This window comes from Bos javanicus, chromosome 15 (assembly GCF_032452875.1).
Source record: "Bos javanicus breed banteng chromosome 15, ARS-OSU_banteng_1.0, whole genome shotgun sequence".
NCBI classification, from domain to species: domain Eukaryota; kingdom Metazoa; phylum Chordata; class Mammalia; order Artiodactyla; family Bovidae; genus Bos; species Bos javanicus.
In genome coordinates this window covers 10109905-10137478 of record NC_083882.1, presented here as the reverse complement: position 1 = coordinate 10137478, position 27574 = coordinate 10109905, and the positions used below count along the sequence as shown (strand labels likewise).

General features: G+C 36.2%; 1 protein-coding gene and 1 non-coding gene across 2 annotated transcripts in view; both read left to right on the top strand.

Moving 5' to 3' along the window:
• CNTN5 (contactin 5) overlaps positions 1–27574 on the top strand; it is a 1653888-nt gene that overhangs the window by 265089 nt on the left and 1361225 nt on the right. The window lies entirely within an intron of this gene.
• On the top strand, positions 11118–11189 carry TRNAS-GGA (transfer RNA serine (anticodon GGA)). Its single transcript has one exon. It is a non-coding gene; the product is annotated as a tRNA-Ser (tRNA).

Here is a 27574-nt window from a genome sequence, read left to right as displayed (position 1 = left end):
CCTGTGCCTATTACAATCTGTAAATCTTTGTAAAAATGTATATTTGTGTCTTCTGCCCATATTTATTAGGTTGTTTTTGGATACTGAATTTTATGAGCAGTTTATATATTTTAGTTATCAACATCTTGTCAGTTTTATTATTTGAAAATATTTTCTCACATTGAGTAGTTTTTTTTTTCCTCTTGCTGATTATTTCTTTAATGTCCAGAAGCTCAAATTTAATTGTTTCATCTGTTAATTTTAGGGTTTATTTTTCCTTAACAGACAGATCCAAAAAAATGCTGCTATGACTTATGCCAGAGAGTGTTCTGCCTATGTTTTCTTCTAGGAATTTTCTGGTTTCTGTTCTTACATTTAAGTATTTAATCTGTTTTAAGATTATATGTGTGTATAGTATGAGGAAATATTCTAATATTATTGTTTTACATCTTGTTGTCCAGTTTTCTCAGCACCACTTATTGAAGAGAATGTCCATTGTATGTTCTTACCTCCTTCTTTGTAGATTAATTGACCATAGGTATGTGGGTTTATTTCTGGACACTCTATTCTGTTGCATTGGTCTGTGTATTTGTCTGTGTGTCAGTGCCATGCTTTTTTCTATATCTGTAACTTAGTAATACAGTCTGAAGTCAGAAGGCATGATATCCCCAGCTTTGTTCATTTTTTCAAGATTGCTTTGGCAGTTTGGTGACTTTTGTAGCTCTCTACAAATTTTAGAATAATTTTTTTTAGTTCTGTGGAAAATGTCATGAGTATTTTGATAGGCATTACATTAAATCTGTAGAGTACTTTAGGTAATCTGGCCATTTTAGCAGTATTGATTCTTCCAGTCCATGAACACACGATATTTTTACACTTTGTATCACTTTCAAACTCTGTTTTCAACATTTTATAGTTTTCAGAATATAACTCTTTTGCCTGTTTAGTTAAGTTTATTCCTAGATATTTTATTCTTTTGATGTGATTTTAAATGGAATTGGTTTCTTGCTTTCTCTTTATTATAGTTCATGATTAGATAAAAGCAATGGACTTCTTTTTATTAATATTAAATCCCACAACTTTACCGAATTCATTTATTAGTTCAAATGGTTTGTGGATGGAGACTTTAGGTTTTTCTTTATAAAATATATCACCTGTAAGTAGTGACAGTTTTACATCTTCCCTTCCTATTTGAATGGCTTTAATTTCTTTTTCCTTTCTGATTACTGTGACTGGGACTTCTAATTCTATAAAATAAGAGTGTAATGATGGGCATCCATGTCTTGTTCTTAGATTTAGAGGAAGGCTTTCAGTTTTTCATCGTTGAGAATGATGTTACCTATTGGTTAGTCATAGTGGCCTTTATTATGTGAAATATATTTCCTTTCTAACAATGTTAATGAAAGTTTTTATCATTAATAGATGTTGAGTTTTGTCAAATGCTTTTTCTGTCTCTGTTGAGTCAGTCATGCAATTTTAATTCTTGCTTTTGTTAATGTTAATATCATGTTATTTGATTTGCAAATATTAAACCATTCTGTCTCCCTGGAAAAAATCCCACTTGATCAAGGTGTACTATATTTTTTTAATATATGGTTGGAAAAGACTCTGATGCTGGGAGGGATTGGGGGCAGGAGGAAAAAGGGACGACAGAGGATGAGATGGCTGGGTGGCATGACTGACTCGATGGACATGAGTTTGAGTGAACTCCGGGAGATGGTGTTGGACAGTGAGACCTGGAGTGCTGCAATTCATGGGGTCTCAAAGAGTCGGACACGACTGAGCGACTGAACTGAACTGAGCTGGATTTAGTTTGTTAATAATTTGTTGAGGATTTTTGCCTCTATATTCCTCAGAGCTATTGGCTTACAATTTTATTTATTTATTTATTTTGTAGTGTCTGTCTGGATTTTGCTAATGGTGGCCTAGTACAATGAACTGAAGTGTTCCATCTTCTTCAACTTTTTGGACTAGTTTGAAAAGAGATACAAGTTAGATCTTCTTTATATGTTTTGCACAACTCCACAGTGAAACCAACTAGTTCTCAAGTTTTATTTTTTAGGTGTTTTCTTTTTATAATGAGCTTTATTTATTTATTCTTTTTTTTTTTTTTCTTTGCTGGATTTTTGCTGCTGCATGTAGGCTTTCTCTAGATGAGGTGAATGGAGACTATTTTTCATTGGATATGCAGGCATTACAGTACACAGGCTTTAGTAGCTGTGGCACACAAGTTCAGTAGTTTCAACTTACAGGCTTAGTTATCCCTCAGCATGTTGAATCTCCCTGGACCAAGGATTGAACCTGTGTCCCTGCATTGTCAGGTGGATTCTTAATCACTGGACTGCAGAGAAATCCTGGGTGTTTTTCTTTTTATTACAGATTCATTTTCTCTACCAGTGATTGATGTGTTCAGATTTCTATTTCTTAGTGATTCTGTCTAGAAATGTGTCTGTTTCTTTTAGCTTGTCTAAATCATTGGCATATAGCTATTCATAGTATTATCTTATTTTATTTTATTTTTGTATCTAGAAGGAAATGGCAACCCACTCCAGTATTCTTGCCTAGTAAATCCCATGGACAGAGGAACCTGGTGGGCTACAGTCCATGGGGTCACAAAGAGTAGGACACGACTGAGTGACTTCACTTCACTAGTATTGGTTACTATTTCTGCTCTTTCATTTTTTATTTTATTTGGGCCCTCTCTGTTTACTTTTTGATGTGCCTTCCTGAAGCTTTATCCATTTTTTATCTTTTTTGAAAATAAAATTATTAAGGATAATTGCTTTACAATATTGTGCTAGTTTATGCCATACATCAACAAGAATCAGCCACAGGTATGCATGCGTCCCCTCCTTCTGGAACCTCCCTCCCATCTCCCACCTCATTCCACTCCTCTAGGTTATCACAGAGCACTGGGTTGAGCTCCGTGAGTCAACCATTTGTTTTACATGTGGTAATGTGTATGTCTTGCACTGCAAGGAGATCCAACCAGTCCATTCTAAAGGAGATCAGTCCTGGGTGTTCATTGGAAGGACTGATGTTGAGGCTGAAACTCCAATACTTTGGCCACCTCATGTGAAGAGTTGACTCATTGGAAAAGACTCTGATGCTGGGAGGGATTGGGGGCAGGAGGAGAAGGGGAAAACAGAGGATGAGATGGCTGGATGGCATCACTGACTCAATGGACATGAGTCTGAGTGAACTCCGGGTGTTGGTGATGGACAGGGAGAGTTGGCGTGCTGCGATTCATGGGGTCGCAGAGTCGGACACGACTGAGTGACTGAACTGAACTGAATGTGTATGTTTCCATTCTACTCTCTCAGTCCATCCAACCCTCTTCTTCCCCACTGCATCTGCAAGTCTGTTCTCTATGTCTGCATCTCCATCACTGCCCTGTGGATAGATTTGTTAGTACCATCTTTCTAGAGTCCATGCATATGTGTTAATATGCAATATTTGTCTTTCTCTTTCTGACTTCCTTCACTCTGTTCAGTAGGCTCGAGATTCATCCACTTCATTAGGACAGCTGGCTCTTGGTTTCATTCATCTTCTACATATTTGTCTCTTTTTTATTTCCTCTCTTATCTTTATCATTTTCTTCCTTCTGCTGACTTTGGAATTTCTTTATTCTTATTTTTCTAATTCTTTAAAATGGAAGAATAAGTTTTGTATTTGACATTTTTCTAATTTCTTAATAAAAATCTGTATTGCTATAATCTTCCCTTTTAAAACCATCTTTGTTGTGTCTCATAGATTTTGGATGTTTTGTTTCTATGTTTATTTGGCTTGTAGTATTTTCTTATTTCTTCTTCAATTTCTTCACCAACACTTTGTATTTCTTTCTTTTTGAAGTAACATGCTATTTACTCTCTGTTTGTGCTTTTCTCTATTGTTTCTTTAACTAATTTCTTCTTTCATACTTGTGTTCAGAAATAATGCTTGATGTAATCTCTACTTTCTTAAACTTACAGATTTTGGCCTACTAACGTGATATATTCTGGAGAATGTTCTATGTGTACTTGAAAAGAATGTGCTTTGTACTGTTTTGGGATGAAATTTCCTGTAAATTTTTTTTTTTTTTAAAGTTCAACTGTTCTATTGTGTTATTTAAGACCACTCACCTTATTCATTTCTCTCTGTGTTTCTTGATGTGAATTGGGTTTTAAATCCTTTATTATTATTAATTTATTGTTTTCTTTTTATATCATTTAATATTATTTTACATATTTAGGTGCTCCTATATTGGGTACATTGGCTTCCACAATGGTTTGGTGGTAAATAATCCACTTACAATGCAGGAGATGCAGCAGACATGAGGTTCCCTGGAAGAGGAAGTGGAACCCACTCCAGTATTCCTGACTGAAATATTCCATGGACAGAGGAGCCTGGTGGGCTGTTGTCCATGGGATTTCAGAGTCAGACACAATCAAGCACTTACACATAGACAGGTTATTGGGTACACAAATGTTAACAAGTACAATATTATCTTCTTGTGTTATACCTTTATTGTTATATAATGACTTTCTTTGTCTTTTGTTACAGGATTTGTTTTTCAGTCTGTATTGTGTGACATGAGTCTAGCTATTTTCATCATCTTGTTTCTGTTTCTATGAACATCTTTTTTCCATCCTTCACTTTCAGTCTGATTATGTCTTTTTTAAATTTATTTATTTTAATTGGAGGCTAATTACTATACAATATTGTATTGGTTCTGTCACACATCAACATGAATTTGCCATGGGCGTACATGTGTTCCCTATCCTGAACCCCCCCTCCCACCTCCCTCCCTGTACCATCTCTCTGGGTCATCCCAGTGCACCAGCCCCAAGGATGCTGTATTGAACCTGGACTGGCAATTCGTTTCTCATGTGATATTATACATGTTTCAATGCCATTCCCCCAAATCATCCCACCCTCTCCCTCTGCCACAGAGTCCAAAAGACTGTTCTGTACATCTGTGTCTCTTTTGCTGTCTTGCATACAGGGTTATCATTACCATCTTTCTAAATTTCATATATATCAGTTAGTATACTGTATTGGTGTTTATCTTTCTGGCTTACTTCACTCTGTATAATAGGCTCCAGTTTCATCCACCTCATTAGAACTGATTCAAATGTATGTCTTTAGCTATGTTGTGCTATTGGTGTGCTTTCCTGGTGGCTCAGATGATAAAGAATCTGCCTGCAATACAGGAGGCCGGAATTTGATTCCTGGGTCAGGAAGATCCCCTGGAACAGGGATTGACAATACACTCCAGTATTCTTGTTTGGAGAATTCCATGGACAAAGTAGTCTAATGTGCTACAGTTCATGGGGTTGCAAAGAGTTGGACAAACCGTGCGAGTAACACTTTTAATTTCAGTATTGGTATACTTTTTAAATTTTTGCTTGTGTGAGAAGTTTTTCATCTCTTCTTCTATTCTAACTAGTAATCTTGTTGGGAGAGTATCCTGGGTTGCTTATCCTTTTAGTGCTTTGAATAAATTGTGCTATTTATTCTGACCTGCAAATTTTCTGTAGAAAAATCAGCTGATAACTTTATGTAGGTTCCATTCTATATGACTTTTTGTTTTTCTCCTACCAAGTTTAAAATTTTCTCTTTAACTTTTTCCATTTTAATTATTATGTATTTTGGTATGAGTCTGTTGGGGTTCATCTTTTTTGGTGCATCTTATACCTTGATATCTGTTTTCTTCTTCAGGTATGGAAAGTTTTCAGCCATAATTTCTTCAATACATTTTCTTTCTTACATTTTGACCTACTTCTATGTCTATTCTCCTTCTGGGACCCCTATAACATAAGTCTTGCAAAACTTCATGATATCACAGAAGTCTCTTAAACTGTTTTCCCTTTTAAAAATGGGTTTTCTTTTTGCTGTTCTGATCTAGTGATTTTGATTATTCTGTCTTCTAGATCACCTGTGCACTCTTCTATATCACCTAATTTGCCATTAGGTGATATAGAATCCATTCTATTCAGTTTTTAATTTCAGTTATTGTATTCTTCAGTTGACTAGTTCTTTTTTTAAATATATTTCCTAGTTCTTTGTTAAAATTCTCACTGTTTTCATCTACCCTTTTCCCTAATTCAGTTAGCATTCTTTTAACAAATACCTTTAAGTCTTTCTTAATTGTATATTTCCCACCCCCCCCCCGTGTTTTTTTTTTTTTTTTTGGTTTTGTTTTTCAGGTGCTTTCTTTTGCTCTTTTTTGAGATAAATTCTTCTGTTTTCTCATTTTTCTTAACTCTCTTTGTCCCTTTGAAATTAGATGAAACAGTTTCCTATTCTGTTCTTGAAAAGTAGTACTTATATGCAGGTGTCTCTCTATACAGTCTGCATGTGCCCAGTCACTTTGGTGAGAGAGCTGGATTTGACATGAACATAGGTCATGTCTTTCTTTAGTTTGCCCTGGCAGGTATCCCATTAGTAGGAGGTAGGGCTGGAGGAGGAGATAAAGGCTGGAGCAAGGCATGAGCTGGGACTTTATTTCCACTCAGTGCTCTTCACCATCTTATTGGGATGAGGGTAGGTCCCTGGTTTAAAAGGTCCCTAATTGAGGAAGGTCCCCAGAGCAGAAGCCCTGAGGATAAGTTCTGAGCTGGCTCTGTTTCCTTAAGTGTCTGTTCTCCCCTCTTTTGACACCAGCACTCTTGCCCTGAAGGGGAGCAGTTTCTGGAGGAAGAGGAGTCTGTGCAGGTTCTTGCTGAGTGCTGCATCAAGAGCTCTGGCAATCTGGTCACAGAAGAGTTTAGGGCTCCTTATGTGTCAAGTGTTGTTAATGCCTGCTGCTGCCCTGCTTAGATGCCCCTTTGGGGCTATTTGCTGCTGTGTCTCTCAGACAAGGTTGCTCCTTGTTCTTTTAGCCCTCCTTCCATTGTAGAACTGCAAAAAGTATGTGCTACTGCTAAGTCGCTTCAGTAATGTCTGACTCTGTGCGACCCCATAGACGGCAGCCCACCAGGCTCCCCCATCCTTGGGATTCTCCAGGCAAGAACACTGGAGTGGGTTGCTATTTCCTTCTCCATTGCATGAAAGTGAAAAGTGAAAGTGAAGTTGCTCAGTCGTGTCCGACTCTTACTGACCCCATGGACTGCTGCCTACCAGGCTCCTCCGCCCATGGGATTTTCCAGGCAAGAGTACTGGAGTGGGGTGCCATTGCCTTCTCCAAAAAAGTATATGGGGCTGGAGCAATTTCTCAGCTTAGGCTGGGCATGCTGAGGTGGGCTCAGGAAACCAGCTACCTGCAGTTTCAGTGCACCTGTCCACCCCACTTAAGAATAAGCAGGCATTCACAAGCTTGTCCTAAGCAAAGTCCCTGCTTGCCACTGCCCTCCTGGTAGTCTCACCACCCCTCCAACCAGCAAAGGGGCTTGTCTTCCCTGTGTTAGGCACCAGGATTGGAGTTCCCAATATGTGCTTTGAACCACCCACTCCCAGGGAGGGTCTCCATGTAATCTCCCTTTCCCCTGAGTCATCTCCCTAGGGCACAGGTCTTGACCTAATCACTTATCTTCCCTTCCTGCCTGATTTCTTTTTTCAGCCTTCATTATACTGGAGTCTTTCCATTGGTTTCTTGTTAGTTTTCTGTGACAGTTATTCCATATGCATATGTATTTTTGTTGTGTTTGTGGGAAAGATGAGATTGAGTTATATATCCTCTACTCCACCATTTTGATCTCTTTCCTATATATTTTATTTAATTCTTTAATTCAAATAGGCAAAACTGGATTTCTATACTGTTAGAAATACATTAGAAAATACATAACTAATTATCATAAGTACATTTGCTTAAAAATTCATTTGTTCTTGAATAATTTAGAGGTTCACCATAGTCCGGAGTTTCCCTCATAGCTCAGTTGGTAAAGAATCTGCCTGCAATGCAGGAGACCCCAGTTCGATTCCTGTGTCAGGAAGATCCCCTGGAGAAGGCATAAGCTACCCACTCCACTATTCTTGGGCTTCCCTTGTGCCTCAGCTGGTAAAGACTCTGCAATGCGGGAGACGTGGGTTTGATCCCTGGGTTGGGAAGATCCCCTGGAGAAGGGAAAGGCTACCCACTCCAGTATTCTGGCCTGAGGAAGTCCATGGAGTCCCAAAGAGTCAGACAGGACTGAGAAACTTTCACTCACCATAGTCTGAATTACAGAGTGCCTAGTAGGTGCCAGATATTTTATCAGAATCTTAAAATTAGTATACGACTATAGAAATGATTTAATTTTTAAAATAGATCATGTAAAAGTCATGGGATCAATCTATATAAGCAAAAAAATGTAATCGTATTTAAAATTTCCTGTCATCTTTCTCAGTACTGGCTACCATCTATATAACTAAGGCCAAGAAAAAGTAAGTAGCAGCTGTAAATTGTTGCTTTGTTCGTGATGCATTGTTTTCTAAAGTGATGCTGTGCTTTGCTAAGTTGCTTTAGTTGTGTGACCATGTGAAACCCCATGAACTAAGTCCACCAGGCTCCTCTGTCCATGAGATTTTCCAAGTAAGAATACTGGAGTGGGTTGCCATGCCCTCCTGTAGGGGATCTTCCCCATCCAAGAATTGAACTCATATCTCTATGTCTCCTGCATTGTGAGGTGGCTTATTAACCACTAGTGCCACCTGGGAAGCTTCCTTAAGTGGTACACTGAATAGTGGCTTTCTATGTAGAATAACTGTATAAAAGTTATTTGTTATATAATTTTCAAAATAGTTGAAACAAACAAAAACATTTGTTATATAATTTTCAAAATAGTTGCAATTTTATGTTGGAAAGAGTGACTTCTAAAGTAATTTGTGTAGGGAAATTATACAGTAATATGTATCATGTTCAATATCAATAGAATACAATGTCTTTGGAAAACCAGATAAATCATTTTACACATCTGTCTACATGGGATCATGCATATGGGTCTAAAAAAGAGGAGCAAATTTAAATACGTCTCTTGAGTCCACATGGAGGCAAAAAGCAATCTCCCCTGCAGGACTGTTTGGCTGAATGTCTTGTAGTGGGAATAGTCAAATGCCTTAGAAAGTTACTGAATTCTGTTTACAATAAAAAAAAAAAAAAAAGGAACACTTGACTTTGGTTCTTAAATGAGGAAGATTATAATTTTCCAGATATGAGTTGGAATCTGAGTCTGTACAGTCTCAATTACCAGATTCATTCTTAAACTATGTTCCAAAAGGACCTACCATTGCTGAGTCTGAAACATGCCTTCAGGAACCTTGAATGTTTTTAATTAAGAAATATTTTTTGAAATCAGTTTAGTTTGAGAAATTGATTGTGCATGCATCCGCAGTTGTGTCTGATTCTTTTATGACCCCATGGACTGCAGCCCACCAGGTTTTTCTGTCCATGGGAATTTCTAAGCAAGAATACTGGGATGAGTTGCAATTACTTTCTCCAGGGGATCTTCTCAACTCAGGGATTGAACCCTAGTCTCCTGTGTCTTTTGCATTAGTAGGTGGATTTCTGTCTTTCTTTCTTTCTTTTTTTTTAAGCACTGAGCCACCTGGGAAGCCCAAGAAATTCATTATGGCTTTGTTAAATGAATATTTTATAACATTATACATTTTGGAAGCACTGGTGATTTTGGAAGGTTACCTAACTTGGCAAATGAAACAGTTTATAATGATCTTGGTACTATGCTAGTTCTTTCAATTTTTCAGTTTCCGGATAAATGATACTATGTTTCTTGGAAATGCTACAATTGATTATAAGTGTATTCTATCTAGATAAAGTGTATGATCTGCATCTCAAGAGAACTTTATACAGTTGTCAAAGAAATGTCCTTTAGAATGAGTAAAATTCTGTCATGCTCTGATTAACGTAAGGGTGTGACAAGTATATTCTTAAATTAATAAACATATTGATAAGAAAATTATTTCTAATTTTTGTGACTATTGAAATCTTGACAAATGCAGAAAAGTAATGAGGTAAGTTAAAACTACATATAACCCTAACTCCTGCTATAATATTTGTTGACTCTATATTTCATCATAGGTTTATGTAGTAATTCATTTCTCTATTATATACTCTTCACTTGGCTTATTTCCAATTTTAATTAATTATAAATAACAGTGTAAGAAAACTACTGTATAATAATATTTAAACTGATTAATAAAATATATGATTTTTAAAATAAAAATTCTTTAACCAGGGAGGTGTGAAATTTTATAAAGTAATGAAACTGAAACAGTGTAAAGCTTAGTTTCTGATAATATTTTAAGAGATTAAATTAAATTTAAACTTATCAAGTTTAATTATTGAATTAAAAAATATTAAATTATTTTCTGATTTCATTGTATGAGTTTTGAATGATAATGTTTATGCAAGTTGGTTTTATTAAGGATCAGTGATTTAAAAAGCTTTAGTTCTTAATCCAATTTAATGGGACATTTTCTAATATAGTCATATTGTCTTCCACATATTAAGTGACCTCCATTTTCCTATATGAATTGCTTTTAAGATTGTTGAGGGATGGAGAATGACTACGGGAGAGTGATTCTGTAAACCAACTGTGGCTTTTCAAAGACAGTAGTATACTTGTTCACATCCCATAACCACTCATCTCTTTTCATAGAGCTCATGTAGAGATTTATCAATGTTATGACAGCTCAGATGGGACTAGAAGCCATGAAGAGTCACATTAGAGAATTTAGAAAAAAAGTTAAACGTTGACTCATCCTATTTTAATATTTTATTCACGTATTTTTGAAGAATCTACACCTAGTCATAATAATATTTTAGTAGCCCTTATTCCAGATGCACAAAAAATATAGTATGGTAGGTATTGTGAATCTTAGGTCACAAACTAAAGCTCACATATCATATATTTTAAAAAAAATCATTTTCCTATTACTATTTCAAATGCTCATTCTTTTACATGGTAAAAACTTCATGTCAAACAGTTTGAGGATTCTCAGTTTTTGACTAGGGTAAATCCCACTGAACTTTGCAACCAAGGTCTTAGGAAAAACATTAAGAATAAGAATGAGAAAAAATAATTAAATATGTACAAGGAAGAGTAAACACTAGGAAGGAATTAAAGGAAGCAGGCACTTTCTGATCCTGTAGGTTAGTCCTGCCTGTATTCCCCTGCTCTATCCAAAGAGTATAATAAGATTCTTGCTTATTATTTGGGGCTTCCCTGGTGGCTCAGAGGTTAAAGCGTCTGCCTGGAATGCAGGAGACCCGGGTTTGATCCCTGGGTTGGGAAGATCCCCTGGAGAAGGAAATGGCAACTCACTCCAGTTCTCTTGCCTGGAGAATCCCATGGAGGGAGGAGCCTGGTAGGCTACAGTCCATGGCATCACGAAGAGTTGGACACAACTGAGTGACTTAAGCAGGCACTTTCTGATCCTGTAGGTTAGTCCTGTCTGTATTCCCCTTGCTCTATCCAAAGAGTATAATAAGGTTCTTGTTTATTATATATGGCTTGCTGTGCCATAACCAAGCTTGGATACATAAGAAAACATTTACCTACTTCAACAACATATAGGACTTTTTCAGGGCTGACCTAGACCTTAATGCTGTGAAACAAGTCTCTTCTTCCTTCCCTCCTCATCCTCCTCCTCTTCCTTCTCTTCCTCCTTCTCCTCCATCTTTGCCCTGGTCAAAGAGGAAAGAATCTGGGATCCTGCAACTTTTGGATCTCTAAATGTATCTGAGAAGTTGTATCATTGTTTTGGATTCTCATTCTAAACACTGAACAAGACAACATATAATATGTGCATTTTTGTAATGGTTGTAACATACTATAAATGACAACATGAATGATCAGCTTCTGTGGGTGGGCTCCATGCCAAAAAAATATGCCACTTCGAATTCATTGGTCAACTGTTGTTATAGTTTCCTGAAAAAATATTGATGCAAATATACTGAAAATGTATTTTACTTAGGTATCTTATAACTTCTTGTTTATCACTTACAGCAGAGATCCCCCCATCTGGTCTACTGCCTGATGATCTGAGGTGGAGCTGATGTAATAATAATAGAAATAAAGTGCAAAATAAAATATAATGTACTTGAATCATTCTGAAACCATCACCACCCAAGTCAATGGAAAAATTATCTTCCATGAAACCTGTCCGTGCTACCTTAAGAACTGCATTATAGTTTTATAATGTCAAGTAAAAGTACTTGAGAGAAGAAATTTTCCATGCTAAGGTTTCCATTAGCATCTTTAGAAATTCCTGAAAATAGACCATGTGTTTTATCAGTGATTCTCTAAGTACCTAGGAACGAATCAGCATGATCTAAGGACCTGATATTGAAATTTAAAAATGAGAAACTTAATAAAATTAGAAATTAAAATTGTCAAGCACTACCCCAGACCTATTGTAAAAGAAATTTGGGGGGCAGGGCCCAGAAACTTAAGAATCATACTAGATGATTCCGATGGAGCTAATGTTTGAGAATCCACTATATTACTTTTTCTTTTTCTGTATGTATAACTATGCTTTTCTGTTTTTCTTCTATCTGGACATAAAGAAAAATGTAGGAAAAATAATTTGTTTTTGCACCATTATCAAGAGAAGAGACATTTGATAAGTTAATATAACAGATAAAATTCTAATTAATATTTTAACACAGCTTAAAATGGATGCTTCTGTACCTTCATGCCTTCATTTTCTACTGCATTTTTGAATTTTCTTTTTCATATGTCAGCTTTTATCCCTTTTCTGACTTTTCTGATCACATTCCTTGAACTTTTGCTCTACATTTTTCTTACACTTTGGCAGCACTCGAAAGCTGTGTATAAGAAGAGGGTTTTTTGTTTTTTGCCCAGCCAAATGATACTTCTTAGTGACCTGGCACAATGGATTTCCCATAAGGAAATAAGTATTTGAGCAGTCATGAAAAAGGAAGCAGCTTGCATTTTCTTAATATCTAAGGATCACTATCATAAGTATTATTTATCATTGCATCTATAATATTATTTTTTATTATCCAGCACAAATATGATACCAGAATGCTTGACTTTTTTGATTTAACATTTTTTGTCATTATTTGTTGTTTGTAATGATTAATTTCTCTGTGCTTACACATATGTGACACACATGCATGCATACACATTACTATTTCTAAAATAAGTCAGGATAAAATCATCAAGTAACTAAATTTGTTATCATTTTATATGGTAAAAATAAATTCTCAATGGGATCTGGAGTGACTGAGCCATAAATAAATTAACTGAGGTTCAATGCATGCTGACTCTGTAATATTCTGTAATGGAACAGTTTCACTGAGACAGTGTTTTGAAAGGTGTTGAAAACCTTGCTTTGCTAACTTGACACTGGGGTCCTAATGCAAGGACCAGGTGGTAGTGTTGTTCGGTCTCTGTCTAACTCTGAGACCCCATGGACTACAGCACTCCAGGGTTCTCTGTCCCCAGGTGGTACTAAAAAAATGCAAGGAAATGTACAATGATACCTAGATAGACACTTTGAATTGTAATATGATAGAAGCACGTAAACATTTAGTATTTTTTGAATTAATAAATGAAAGTAAAAGTTTATGAAGATAAGATGCTTTGTGAACTGATAGAACTGAACCCATTGAATGGGAACTACCTGAAGTTTATTACATTCGATTTAAGCATAAAAACACATACTATTAAGAATAATAATCATTGAAATTATGACCTAGATCATCTGCCACAGTGGGCAGATTAAAAACAAATTAAAACAAAACCCAAAATCCTTGACTGGTGTGACTAAGGGGTGACTTCTGTTTGGGTTGAGATTTATTTTATGATAGGATTTGGCCTGGTAACCAAACAAATATTATATCAGTGTAAGAATTTTGTATTTTTCACTGCTTAAAAATTAAATATGCAGCAAAGAAATCATAAATAAAAATTTTATAATTTAAAATGGTCTTAAATTAGTAGTTACTCTAAATCTTTCCTGCAGCAAGTCAGTGTATAAATATACACAATCCCAGATTTAGAGGATTTTTTTTTTTTTATGGATCATCTATTTCATTTAATCATAACCCATTAGTAGTGAAATTAACTCATTTTTAAACCTTTATTTTTATTTTAAGATCTATTTCCATACTTACTAATGTGTGTGTTCAGAGAATCTTTCTGCATGTACCTTTAGGTATTTATTTCTGTGGATTGTGTGCTTATTCCAGTCTATTCTACCAGTCTATTCTTCTCCCAGTGTATTCTATACCAGTCCAAATTTACATATTTTCCAACAAAATATTTGATGTTCTCTATTCTGACTACTCCTGCCTTTTATTGTATTCTTTCTTTTGATACAATTATCTCTAATGTCTTGATGTGTGTCTAATGTCTAATGAACTCTTCTGTGTTCTGCTGAGAGAGAAGAGTGACAATGATTAGGAAATAATCTCAAAATTATTTCTTCTTTAGATTGAAATGCAAACACTAAAATCAGTAAATTTTAAGATAAAATAGAAAGGGAGTATTTCTGCTTAACCTTTTCACACTTAATGAGATTCCTGCCATATAATTATATAATTATACTTGTTTGTGTCTGTGTGTGTATATAACATATTTTTTTAATTTGGCTTTTCAGATTTAAAAAATATTTTCCATATTTCCCTGTGTTCTTAATCACTTTTTCACAGCATATGGTCCTTTTGTAAGCTCAATGAAAAGGAATCCACGATTGAGTATGTTTAGATAACACTGCTTATTTTGTCTTGTCTTTGAGGATTAGAATTCACAATCATGATAAAAGCTATAAGAAAATCTGTGGTAAATAAATAGATTTAAACTTTGTATTCTGCATTTCTTAAATTTTCAGTGTTTTTTTTTTGTTTGTTTGTTTTGTTTTATTGATTGGAATGCTTCTCAAATTCTCCAAATTTATTGCACTAGATAGTTGAATCAGAAAAACAAACAACAACAACAAACAAAACACGTACACACACATAAACACATATTATAGTTTCTCTTTGTCCTTCAAATCAGAGAACTTAAAAAAAATTGAGTCTTGTTAGGTAACAAGGTGATAACATCTCATTATACCACACCAAAAATATAATTATAAGAATGTATGTAATTTTAAGAGAGAGGTATAAAGGCAGCAAAAATAAAACATGCAGTAGGTTTTTACAAGTGGAAAATAAATGTCAGAAAGATTTTCCAAGATTGTTACTTTTAGTTACAGTGTGACAAATGGAAACAACCTCATATAAGAGTCAGATATAGTACTGCTTTCAAGTAAACATTAGCCTTTTAATTTGATATTAATTAATATTTTTAAAAATTGATAGAATTCTGGGTCTATGGAGAGAGATGTGGAGAAGAAACATATTTCAAAGGAAAGAAATTCTTAAATGTTCTAGAGTTTACTAATAAATCATCCCAAAATATGCATCTGAAGAAAACTATTAATTGTCTCTTCCGTATGTTAGTAATTCATTCTCTGTTTTCTCCCACTGGAATGTAAGCTCCATCAGAGCAGATTATTTTTTGTTTGTTTGTTTTATTCATAACCATATCCCCAGTGCCTAGACTACTTGTGGCAGATAAATTGCTTTCAACAATTGTTGAATCAATAAATTATTGTTATAAAGTAATAACAATGTATTGTTCACAAGTCTTTAAAATTTTTGACCTGCATGACTCTTCCTATTCAGTTTCTCACAAGTAGCTTGTGAATTTAGAGTTGAATCTCTGAAACTATGGTTTGAAATTATCAGCATGAAATCACCAAAAAAAAAATTTTTTTTTTTAATGCCTACTTTTGTATCTTATTCTACACCTACTAAATCAGGCTCTTTCTTGCTCAGGTCCAGGAATATGAAAAAAAGTACCCACAGTGTTTCTTAGGCAAAACATAAATAAAGAACTACAGGCTCTGGCAACTTAACAAGACTTAGAGGTATGACACTCAAGTGCTTTTCTCCTTCCTTTTGAGTGAACTAGATTCCTTATAGCCAGAACAGACTTTTAGAGTAATGAAAAGACAGTGATAGGCACTTTGGTCCCACTTAGAAAAGTACTATTGAGTGATTGATTAGTTGGAATCTAAAGTCAGATTCCTTAATAACTTTTGACAAAGTCTTTATGGAAAAAAACAAATTTGAAAATTGATTATCAAAAAGTGTTATTTTCACCAGTCAGAATGGCTGCGATCCAAAAGTCTACAAGCAATAAATGCTGGAGAGGGTGTGGAGAAAAGGGAACCCTCTTACACTGTTGGTGGGAATGCAAACTAGTACAGCCACTATGGAGAACAGTGTGGAGATTCCTTAAAAAACTGGAAATAGAACTGCCTTATGATCCAGCAATCCCACTGCTGGGCATACACACTGAGGAAACCAGAAGGGAAAGAGACACGTGTACCCCAATGTTCATCGCAGCACTGTTTATAATAGCCAGGACATGGAAGCAACCTAGATGTCCATCAGCAGATGAATGGATAAGGAAGCAGTGGTACATATACACAATGGAGTATTACTCAGCCATTAAAAAGAATACATTTGAATCAGTTCTAATGAGGTGGATGAAACTGGAGCCTATTATACAGAGTGAAGTAAGCCAGAAGGAATAGCACCAATACAGTATACTAATGCATATATATGGAATTTAGAAAGATGGTAACAATAACCCTGTGTATGAGACAGCAAAAGAGACACTGATGTATGGAACAGTCTTATGGACTCTGTGGGAGAGGGAGAGGGTGGGAAGATTTGGGAGAATGGCATTGAAACATGTAAAATATCATGTATGAAACAAGATGCCAGTCCAGGTTCAATGCACGATACTGGATGCTTGGGGCTAGTGCACTGGGACAACCCAGAGGGATGGTATGGGGAGGGAGGAGGGAGGAGGGTTCAGGATGGGGAGCACATGTATACCTGTGATGGATTCATTTTGATATTTGGCAAAACTAATACAATTATGTAAAGTTTAAAAATAAAATTAAAAAAAAATAAAATAAAATAAAATTGAAAAAAAAAATAGTGTTATTTTGCTACAGTTCTAATACAGAACGGTGCATGCAAAAATTATTGACATCACTGTCAAACTACATACACCCAAGTTCTTATTGTTTCAAACACAGGCTTAAATTTAAAATAGTTGTATTTTTAGTGTTGCTGTATTTTTGAATGTTTCTGTCTGCCATTAACTCTAGAGGAAAGGTGCTTAAGACTTCTTTTCCTGAAATATATTCTTATACTGTATATTATATCCTTTTCCACACTTCTGTAATTTAAATTTTCACTGTACCAGCATTTATGGACTATATGAAGAGGGGGGACCAGAAAACAACGTTATAGTATTCTGACTATATTCTCCTGAAGGGCATTAGTTGAAATTCAGATTTTTGTCACCTAAAGTCAGAATCAGGCTTCCCAAGTGGTTCAGTGGTAAAGAATCTGCCTGCAAAGCAGGAGAAATGAGTTCACTCCCTGGGTTAAGAAGATTCTTTGAGGAGGAAATAGCAACCCATTCCAGAATTCTTGTTCAGAATTCCATGAACAGAGGAGCCTGGTTGGATACAGTCCATGGACTCGCAAAGAGACACAACTTAGTGACTAAACAACAAAAGTCAGGATTATCACCGTTAGCACTGTTAACATCTTGAGTCAGATAATTGTTGGAGGGGATGAAAGGACTGTTCTATGTGTTGCAGGATCTTTATCAGCATCCTCAACCTTTACTCACTGTAGCACCCCCACTGCACACATGATGACAATCAAAAATGTCTTCAGACACTTCCCAGTGTCTTCTGGAGAGCACAATTATGACCGTTGAAACCTAATTATCTACAAGGACCTGGGGCTGTGTTATTTCTAGAATATCACCTTAAGTGACATTAAATGAAATGATAGGAGCTTATGTCACCTTACATCATAAACCTGATTAGTTGAGCCAAAATTAATTGTCCATTAAGTTCCAGAAGTTGGGTTAAATATGAGTTTACTTGATTCCACCTATTAAGAAAGATGAGATCTAAGATCGTATCTTCATATCATAGATTTAACTGGAGCATTGGTTGGTATCCAGTGAACACATTTTGTGCTGTTAGCCAAAGCAGGTAATGCAATAAGAACTAGAGTTGTTCATCATCATTATGAATGTTGAAAGATCTGAATTACCCTACCCACACATAATTTCATCTAATTGTGTAATAACTGACAATGGCAATAAGGCAATGGCTGTAATCCAGCAGGTTCTTGGAGAATTGTCATACTGACTATATGATGAAGTTGGCCTCAGTACTAGAAGTTTACAGATTAATGACAGAAGGGAACTTTTTATATTGTCACAGGGCAGACACCATCATTAAAGAGAATTGCAGTGCAAGTAGCACCACTCACAAGTTCTGTAATGTAGCCATGATATCAAAATTGAAGCTGCTGCTGCTGCTGCTAAATCGCTTCAGTCGTGTCCGACCCCATAGATGGCAGCCCACCAGGCTCTGCTGTCTCTGGGATTCTCCAGGCAAGAACACTGGAGTGGGTTGCCATTGCCTTCTCCATTGCGTGAAAGTGAAAAGTGAAGGTGAAGTCACTCAGTCGTGTCCGACTCGTAGCGACCCCATGGACTGCAGCCTACCAGGCTCCTCCATCCATGGGATTTTCTAGGCAAGAGTACTGGAATGGCTTGCCATTGCCTTCTCCAAAAATTGAAGCTAGGAATGCCCATATAAATGTTTCCAAATGTGCAGGGTGATTATGGTAGAATAATGCAACAGCTCCCAAATAGTAAACTCAAGTGTGAAATCAGTGTATTTTTAAAATATCTTTATGAAATGAGCCTTAGCATAGAAATGCTAGGAAAGGCAAACCACCCTAATCTGATTTTTTTTTTTTTTTTAATGAATGAGTTGGTTTTCTCTGAGTATAAACAGTACTCAGAGAGGTTAAGTACCACAACAACAGAAACCAACAGTTGGCAAAAGCAGAAATAATTGCTAATTATGGGCTAGTCTCTTTATTTACTTGATACAAAAATATGTAAATCAACAGGTTATAATAACAATATTAATACATGCTGTTGATTTGCAACTTAATTTTTGGCTGAAAAAGTATTAGACACTTTGCTTGAGAATTTATCTTGGTAGAAGTTTATATCTTTACTAAATATTGAAAAGTTAGAAAGTCAAAATAGTGTAGTCAAATACTCATATGGAATTCTGCATGTGCCTTCAACTCCCTGATAACTCAGTTGTTATAAGAATCTGCCTGCAATGCGGGAGACCCCGGTTCGATTCCTGGGTCGGGAAGATCCCTTGGAGAAGGGATAGGCTACCCACGCCAGTGTTCTTAGGTTTCCCTTGTGGCTCAACCGGTATAGAATCTGCTTGCAATGCGAGAGACCTGGGTTCGATGCCTGGGTTGTATTCTGGCCTGGAGAATTCCATGGACAGCCCATGAGGTCACAAAGAGCTGGACAAAACGGAGCGACTTTCATTTTCACTCACTTCGCCTCAACTCTTCTATAACATAAAATTAAAAAAAAAAAAAATCTTTGAAACTTCCTTGGATACTTTTAAGAAATTATTAACATTTATTATCATAATGAATGTTAAAAGTAGGGAGAAGACACAATGTAACAACAACAAAAAAGCAAGAGATTTAGACTTAGAAAATTGAGATACACATTTTGACTCCATTCTTAATTTAGAAACACGGTTTGTTTCAGTTTTGTGATTTGATTTTTTCATTTGTAAAATTGAATTTTGCAAGGAATAAATATCATTAACCAGATATGTGCATTTAAAGAACTTACTCCGAACTATCAGATCAGATCAGATCAGTCGCTCAGTCGTGTCTGACTCTTTGCAACCCCATGAATCACAGCACGCCAGGCCTCCCTGTCCATCACCAACTCCCGGAGTTCACTCAGACTCTCGTCCATCGAGTCAGTGATGCCATCCAACCATCTCATCCTCTGTTGTCCCCTCCTCCTCTTGCCCCCAATCCCTCCCAGCCTTAGAGTCTTTTCCAATGAGTCAACTCTTCGCATGAGGTGACCAAAGTACTGGAGTTTCAGCTTTAGCATCATTCCTTCCAAAGAAATCCCAGGGCTGATCTCCTTCAGAATGGACTGGTTGGATCTCCTTGCAATCCAAGGGACTGTCAAGAGTCTTCTCCAACACCACAGTTCAGAGGCATCAATTCTTCAGCGCCCAGTCTTCTTCACAGTCCAACTCTCACACCCATACATGACCACAGGAAAAACCATAGCCTTGACTAGACGAACCCTTGTTGGCAAAGTAATGTCTCTGCTTTTGAATATGCTATCTAGGTTGGTCATAACTTTCCTTCCAAGGAGTAAGAACCTTTTAATTTCATGGCTGCAGTCACCATCTGCAGTGATTTTGGAGCCCAGAAAAATAAAGTCTGACGCTGTTTCCACTGTTTCCCCATCTATTTCCCATGAAGTGATGGGACCGGATGCCATGACCTTCGTTTTCTGAATGTTGAGCTTTAAGCCCACTTTTTCACTCTCCACTTTCACTTTCATCAAGAGGCTTTTTAGTTCCTTTTCACTTTCTGCCATAAAGGTGGTGTCATCTGCATATCTGAGATTATTGATATTTCTCCTGGCAATCTTGATTCCAGCTTGTGTTTCTTCTAGTCCAATGCTCTGCATATAAGTTAAATGAACAGGGTGACAATATACAGCCTTGATGTACTCCTTTTCCTATTTGGAACCAGTCTGTTGTTCCATGTCCAGTTCTAACTGTTGCTTCCTGACCTGTATACAAATTTCTCAAGAGGCAAATCAGGTGGTCTGGTATTCCCATCTCTTTCAGAATTCTCCACAGTTTATTGTGATCCACACAGTCAAAGGATTTGGCATAGTCAATAAAGCAGAAACAGATGCTTTTCTGGAACTCTCTTGCTTTTTTGATGATCCAGCAGATGTTGGCAATTTGATCTCTGGTTCCTCTGCCTTTTCTAAAACCAGCTTAAACATCAGGAAGTTCACGGTTCACATATTGCTGAAGCCTGGCTTGGAGAATTTTAAGTATGATGTATCATTAAAAGCACAGTTTATGATAATCACATTCCTTTATTTTACTGCAAATAAGAGGATAGAGTCCTACTATTTCCTTCTGTATTTCATGGATTTGAAAATTGATGTGGGCAAGACCTTGCTGATAGGTGTAGGCATCTAGTACTGTAGCTGATATACAAGAATAAAATAGGTGTGATCATCTAACAAATTGGTATATTTTGGCAAAAAAAGGCAAAATGCAATATTTAGATGGAGTGCTTACAAATTTAATATATGTAATAAGAGTCGTAACTCACCAAACACAAGCTGTATGCCAGAGATAGTCTGAATTCTTTAATAGGATTATGTTGTTAAAATCTAGATTATTATCTTAAGTAAGGACTTTTATTATTCCCCTTTTAACAGTGAGGAAACTGAGGCAAAAATTTATCTAATATCTTATATCTAACATGTGAGAATCCGGGATTTAAACCCAGATAGGAGATTTCACACTCATTCCACCATGGTATATTTATTCTCTGTTCAGATTTTTATAAAGCTAAAATTCCCTCTCATGTTTGTAAAGGAACATTGCAAACATGTTCTTTATGAACAATCTAAACAAAAATAGAAAATCATAAGTAAATTTTAAAAAATCACTTAGTCGTGTCTGACTCTTTGCCACCCCATGGACTATACAGACCATGGCATTTTCTGGGCCAGAATACTGGAGTGAGTAGTCTATCCCTTCTCCAGCAGATCTTCCTGACCCAGAGAACCAGGGTCTCCTACATTGCAGGTAGATTCTTTACCAAATGAGCTATCAGGGAAGCCTTCTGCCCTCTCATGTTTCTCAAGAAACATTACAAACCTGTCAGTTTGAACAATCTAAAGAAAAATAGAAAATCATAAATAGAGGCCACTTTTTATCCAGTCACTACATTTAAATGGATTATAATAAACATTGAATCCTGAGAAGGGTTATTTCTGAGTTTGTCATATGACAGGTTAAAACATTGATTTTGACTCTATACTGTTGGAGGGTTTGGTGATGGATCCTATTGAGATTGCTAGTTGGCTTTCAATGAAGACATCCCAAGAACTGTTTTGCATTTTTGTCATAACCTAATTGAATAGACATCTTGACATAAATATGGTTATTATGTGATGAAGCACTAAGTAGTGATGTCTCCTCTGTTCCAATAATCAAATAACTTACATCTACACTGCCTGCATGGCAAACCTATTGAACTTACCAGCGGTTGCTTTAGACAAGGTCTTTCTTAACATTGAAATTGTATTGTCATTACTTTCGATTATAAATTCATTAAATGTCGATTAATGTCCAATGCTCAATGCAATACCAGGAAATGCATTAAGTATATTAAACCTTAAAAATACTTTAAAGTGATAAATTCTTAATTCATTAATAAATTTAAAATAGCACCGGGAAAATTGCTTGATATAAGTTCATCAATAGTGTCTGTTCCAAAGAAACCAGATATAATTGTATTAAAAAACTAAGGAGATGCAACATATTTGCTACTTTTTGTAAAGTTCATCTCTTAAATACCTGAGATTCTAGTATAAACAGTATTGTTTGAAGAAGACAGCAATGAAGCTACTGGAATTGATAAATCTGGTGTAATTTTGATTACTATAGATCTCCCTGGGGTAAAAAGTTTTTCTTGGGGGAAAAAAAAATAACTGTATATAACTACTTTCTAAAGTTAAAATTTCACTCAGATTAGATGGTAATAATCTTGCCGATGTCATAGTAACCTAGAAGTGAGATCTATCTCTTTAGAAAAGCATAATACATTACTCTCCAACCATGTATTGTTGTTTAAAGTTCTCCATACTATAAAATAATGAATGCCATATAGGAATTTGAAAGAAATGGTTTATTTTTTGATTGTCTCAATTTTCTTTCATCTGTATGATGTGCCAAAGTGAAAATGATTTAATATAGAAGAAGAGTATGATGTTACCCTGTCAGGGTAGGTGATAACAATGCTTCCAGGTATACTTTTATGTAGAGAGTATATGTTTGAGGGAAACAAAGTAAACCAGGTCAAGCAGAATTATTTTAAATACCTACACACACAAAAAAAGCAAAAAGGCAATATCAACTAACTGCTACTGCTGCTAAGTCACTTCAGTCGTGTCCAACTCTGTGCGACCCCATAGATGGCAGCCCACCAGGCTCCCCCATCCCTGGGATTCTCTAGGCAAGAACACTGGAGTGGGTTGCCATTTCCTTCTCCAATGCATGAAAGTGAAAAGTGAAAGGGAAGTCGCTCAGTAGTGTCCGACTCCTAGCGACCCCATGGACTGCAGCCTACCAGGCTCCTCCGTCCATGGGATTTGCCAGGCAATAGTACTGGAGTGGGTTGCCATTGCCTAGAGTATCTTCTATATCAGTATTTTAAAAGTACAGCACTAATATTCAACTTAGCAAGCAATTTAAACAATAAATGTAGGTTGTCATATGCAGAATAAAAATCATTCTATATATAATAACTTGATTTTCTGGCCTACATTACTGTTTGTAAATTGCTAATTATTAGGCTACAGCTAACCCAATAGTCAGGTAAGAGTAATAAGTTCTTTATTTTATTTGAAAGCATAAATACTGTCAATCCTAAAGGAAATAAACCCTGAATATTCATTGGAAGGACTGATGCTGAAGTTGAAGTTCTAGTACTTTGGCCACCTGATGTGAAGAGCTGACTTATTGGAAAAGAACCAACTTATTGGAAAGAATACTCTGATGCAGGAAAAGATTGAAGGCAAGAGAAGAAAGGGATGACAGAGGATGGGATGGTTGGATGGCATCACCAACTCACTGGGCATGAATTTGAGCAAACTCTGGGAGATAGTGAGGGATAGGGAAACCTGTCATGCTGCAATTCATGAGGTTGCAAACAGCTGGACACAGCTTAGTGACAACAACAATAAATCATTATTTTGGCTAATAATCCAATGTGAAGAACAAAGTGTGAATGTTAAAAGTTGAGTTTTTTCCAAAATATGGTGATAATATTTTCTTTCATAAAATGTAGAAATGGTGGTTGGAAAACTTGCCTAAACATCCATGATTATATAAATAAGCTCTTTTGTCTTGTCATGAAGAAAACAATAGGAATAAATATGATAGATAAAGGCTTAATATGAACCTAACTGAAATTAGGTAGATAATAATTTCCTATATTCAAGTTAATACAGAATTATTTATTAAAAATCAGTTTACATTTCTCTCTCAAATAGCATCTTCACTGGGGCCTCAGGACTCATCATTCTTAAAGATTCTTCTTTGGTTTCTGAGACCCATCTGTCACCTGATACTCCATTTTCTTTCTTCACTCCTTACTCCTTTTTTTTTTTTTTAAATATAAATTTATTTATTTTAATTGGATGTTAATTACTTTACAATATTGTATTGGTTTTGCCATACATCAACATGAATCTGTCACAGGCATACACGTGTCCCCCATCCTGAACCCCCCTCCCTCCTCCCTCCCTGTACCATCACTCTGGGTTGTCTCAGTGCACCAGCCCCAAAAAACCAGTATCATGCATTGAACTTGGACTGGCGATTTGTTTCATGTATGAGATTATACATGTTTCAATGCCATTCTCCCAAATCATCCCACCCTGTCCCTCTCCCACAGAGTCCAAAAGACTGTTCTATACATCTGTGTCTCTTTTGCTGTCTCGCATACAGGGTTATCATTACCATCTTTCTAAATTCCATATATATGCATTAGTATACTGTATTGGTGTTTTTCTTTCTGGCTTATTTCACTCTGTATAGTAGGCTCCAGTTTTATCCACCTCATTAGAACTGATTCAAATGTATTCTTTTTAATGGCTGAGTAATACTCCATTGTGTATATGTACCACCACTTTCTTATCCATTCATCTGCTGATGGACATCTAGGTTGCTTCCATGTCCTGGCTATTATAAACAGTGCTATGATGAACACTTGGGTACACGTGTTTCTTTCAATTCTGGTTTCCTCAGTGTATATGCCCAGCAGTGGAATTGCTAGGTCATAAAGCACTCCTTACTCTTTGTTCTCTTTGACTGATTCTTCCACTGACAATAATACTTATTTCCAGGGGACCATTCATGAGTCTTTCATCTTTTCATATATGTCTTTCTTGTTATTTTATAATCTCAGACTTCACTATAACTCATCTCTTCAGGCTAGATATTTTTTAGTTTGACTTCTCAATTTATAATGAGTATCTCCAACAGTTATTAAAACGAATCACATTCTAAAAGTTATTTTTTAAAAAGCTATTTTCTGCAATTTCTTCCTGAACTTATTCTTTACATTCCCTCTTTCATCAGTCAAGAGTTTTTCTAGTTTTTCTTCTGTTAAGTGATCAAATTGTCAACTCAACTGGCTTACAGAGGAGGAGTTGGTAGGAAGAAGATTCTATAGTCTCATGTAAATCAGTGGTAGGAATTTATACTCCCATCAACAGTCTGTAAAAGCCTCTATAGACCTATCATTTCACAAGCAGTTGATTCTAAACTTTATAACATTTTTTTTCTTATTTGGAGAGTGTGAATTGCATTTTAAAGTTTACATCAATGATTACTAACCAGCTTCGTTGTTCTTTCATTGGCTATTCATATTTTTTTCTTTTATGAAGTGCTACTTAAAGTTTTCTGCACATTTTATACTGAATATGGAAAAATAAATAGGATTTTACAGTGGTAAAAATATGTCTTTACTTAAAATGAAACTACAAAGTAAAATAATTATAATTAGCAGTAATTTTATTTTGTGCTAACTTTATCTTCTTGTATTTTTAAAGACAAGAGTAGAAGTAATAATATTAACTATATTTGCTCCAGATTCCAAGTCAAATTGTTGATATCTTGAACAGATACTTTTTTTGTATCCCTATTTTAATAATCTTAGCTTCATAAAAAATAAAATCAAATCTCAGTATCACTTATTTTATATGTTTAAGGTACAGTTTAAAGCATTATATTGTGCTGTATGTTTTTATTATAGTTCATGCTTTATATTCAATGAATATTGTTAGCATGATAAATATTTCTCATGTTGTCCTGATATTAACAAGTTGTGAAATGTAGTTAATAAAAGCTAAGCATAGAAAATGAGCTTCCCAGGTAGTGCTAGTGGTAAAGAACCTGCCTGCCAATGCAGGAGACTCTAAAAGATGTGGATTCAATCCCTGGGTCAGAAATGTCTCCTAGAGGAGGGCACTGCAACTCACTTCAGTATTCAAGCCTGGGAAATCTTATGAACAGGGAGCCTGGCAGGCAATGGCCAATAGGGTTGCAAAGAGTTAGACATGACTGAAGCAACTTAGCACACTACACAGTGCAAGCATAGAAAATTGGCACCATTAACAGCATTTGTTCACTTCCTTTTTCTATGTTAAATCTGGATAATTCTCACAGTATCTTAAACTTTAAAATTGTTATTCTGTTTGTTATGGTGATCTGTGTCTAGTGATCTTTGATATTACTATTGTAATTCTTTTAGGGGCATCACAAACCTGCTCATAAAAGATGGTGAACTCATCGGCTAAACAATTTTTGTGTTCTGATTGCTACCCTGAGTGTTCTTCCTCCATCTTTCTCCCTCTGCTCAGTTCAGTTAAGTTCAGTCACTCAGTCATGTCCAACTCTTTGCAACCCCATGAATCGCAGCACACCAGGCCTCCCCATCCATCACCAACTCCCGGAGTTTACTCAAACTCATGTCCATCGAGTCAGTGATGCCATCCAGCCATCTCATCCTCTGTCGTCCCCTTCTCCTCCTGCCCCTAATCCCTCCAAGCATCAGAATCTTTTCCAATGAGTCAACTCTTTGCATGAGGTGGCCAGAGTATTGGAGTTTCAGCTTCAGCATCAGTCCCTCTGCTCAAGCCCCCTAATCCCTGAGACCCAACAATATTGAAATTAGACCAATAGTTAACCCTGTAATGCCTGATAAGTGATCAAGTGAAGAGTCAGAAGAATCACATGTCTTTTGCTTTAAATCAAAGCTAGAAATGGATAAGCTAAGTGGGAGCACACATAGAAAGTGGAGACAGGCCAAATGCTAGACCTCTTACACCAATCAGTTAGTTAGGTAGTAAGCACCACAGAACAAGTTCTGCAAAGAAATTAAAAGTGTTACTTCATTGAACACATGGATGATAGGAAAGCAAAACAACCATATGGCTGATACGAACAAAGTTTTAGTGGTATGGATATAAGGTCAAATTAGCCATGCTGCTGCTGCTAAATCACTTCAGTCGTGTCCGACTCTGTGTGACCCCATAGACGGGAGTCCACCAGGCTCCCCCATCCCTGGGATTCTCCAGACAAGAACACTGGAGTGGGGTGCCATTGCCTTCTCCACAAATTAGCCATAACATTCCTTTAATGAAAGTGGAGTGGGTTGCCATTTCCGTCTCCAATGCCTGAAAGTGAAAAGTGAAAGGGAAGTCCTCAGTCGTGTCCAACTCTTCGCAACCCCATGGACTGCAGCCTACCAGGCTTCTCCATCCATGGGGTTTTCCAGGCCAGAGTACTGGAGTGGGGTGCCATCGCCTTCTCCACAAATTAGCTATAACATTCCTTTAATGAAAGTGTTAGTCACTCAGTCATGTAAAACTCTTTTTGA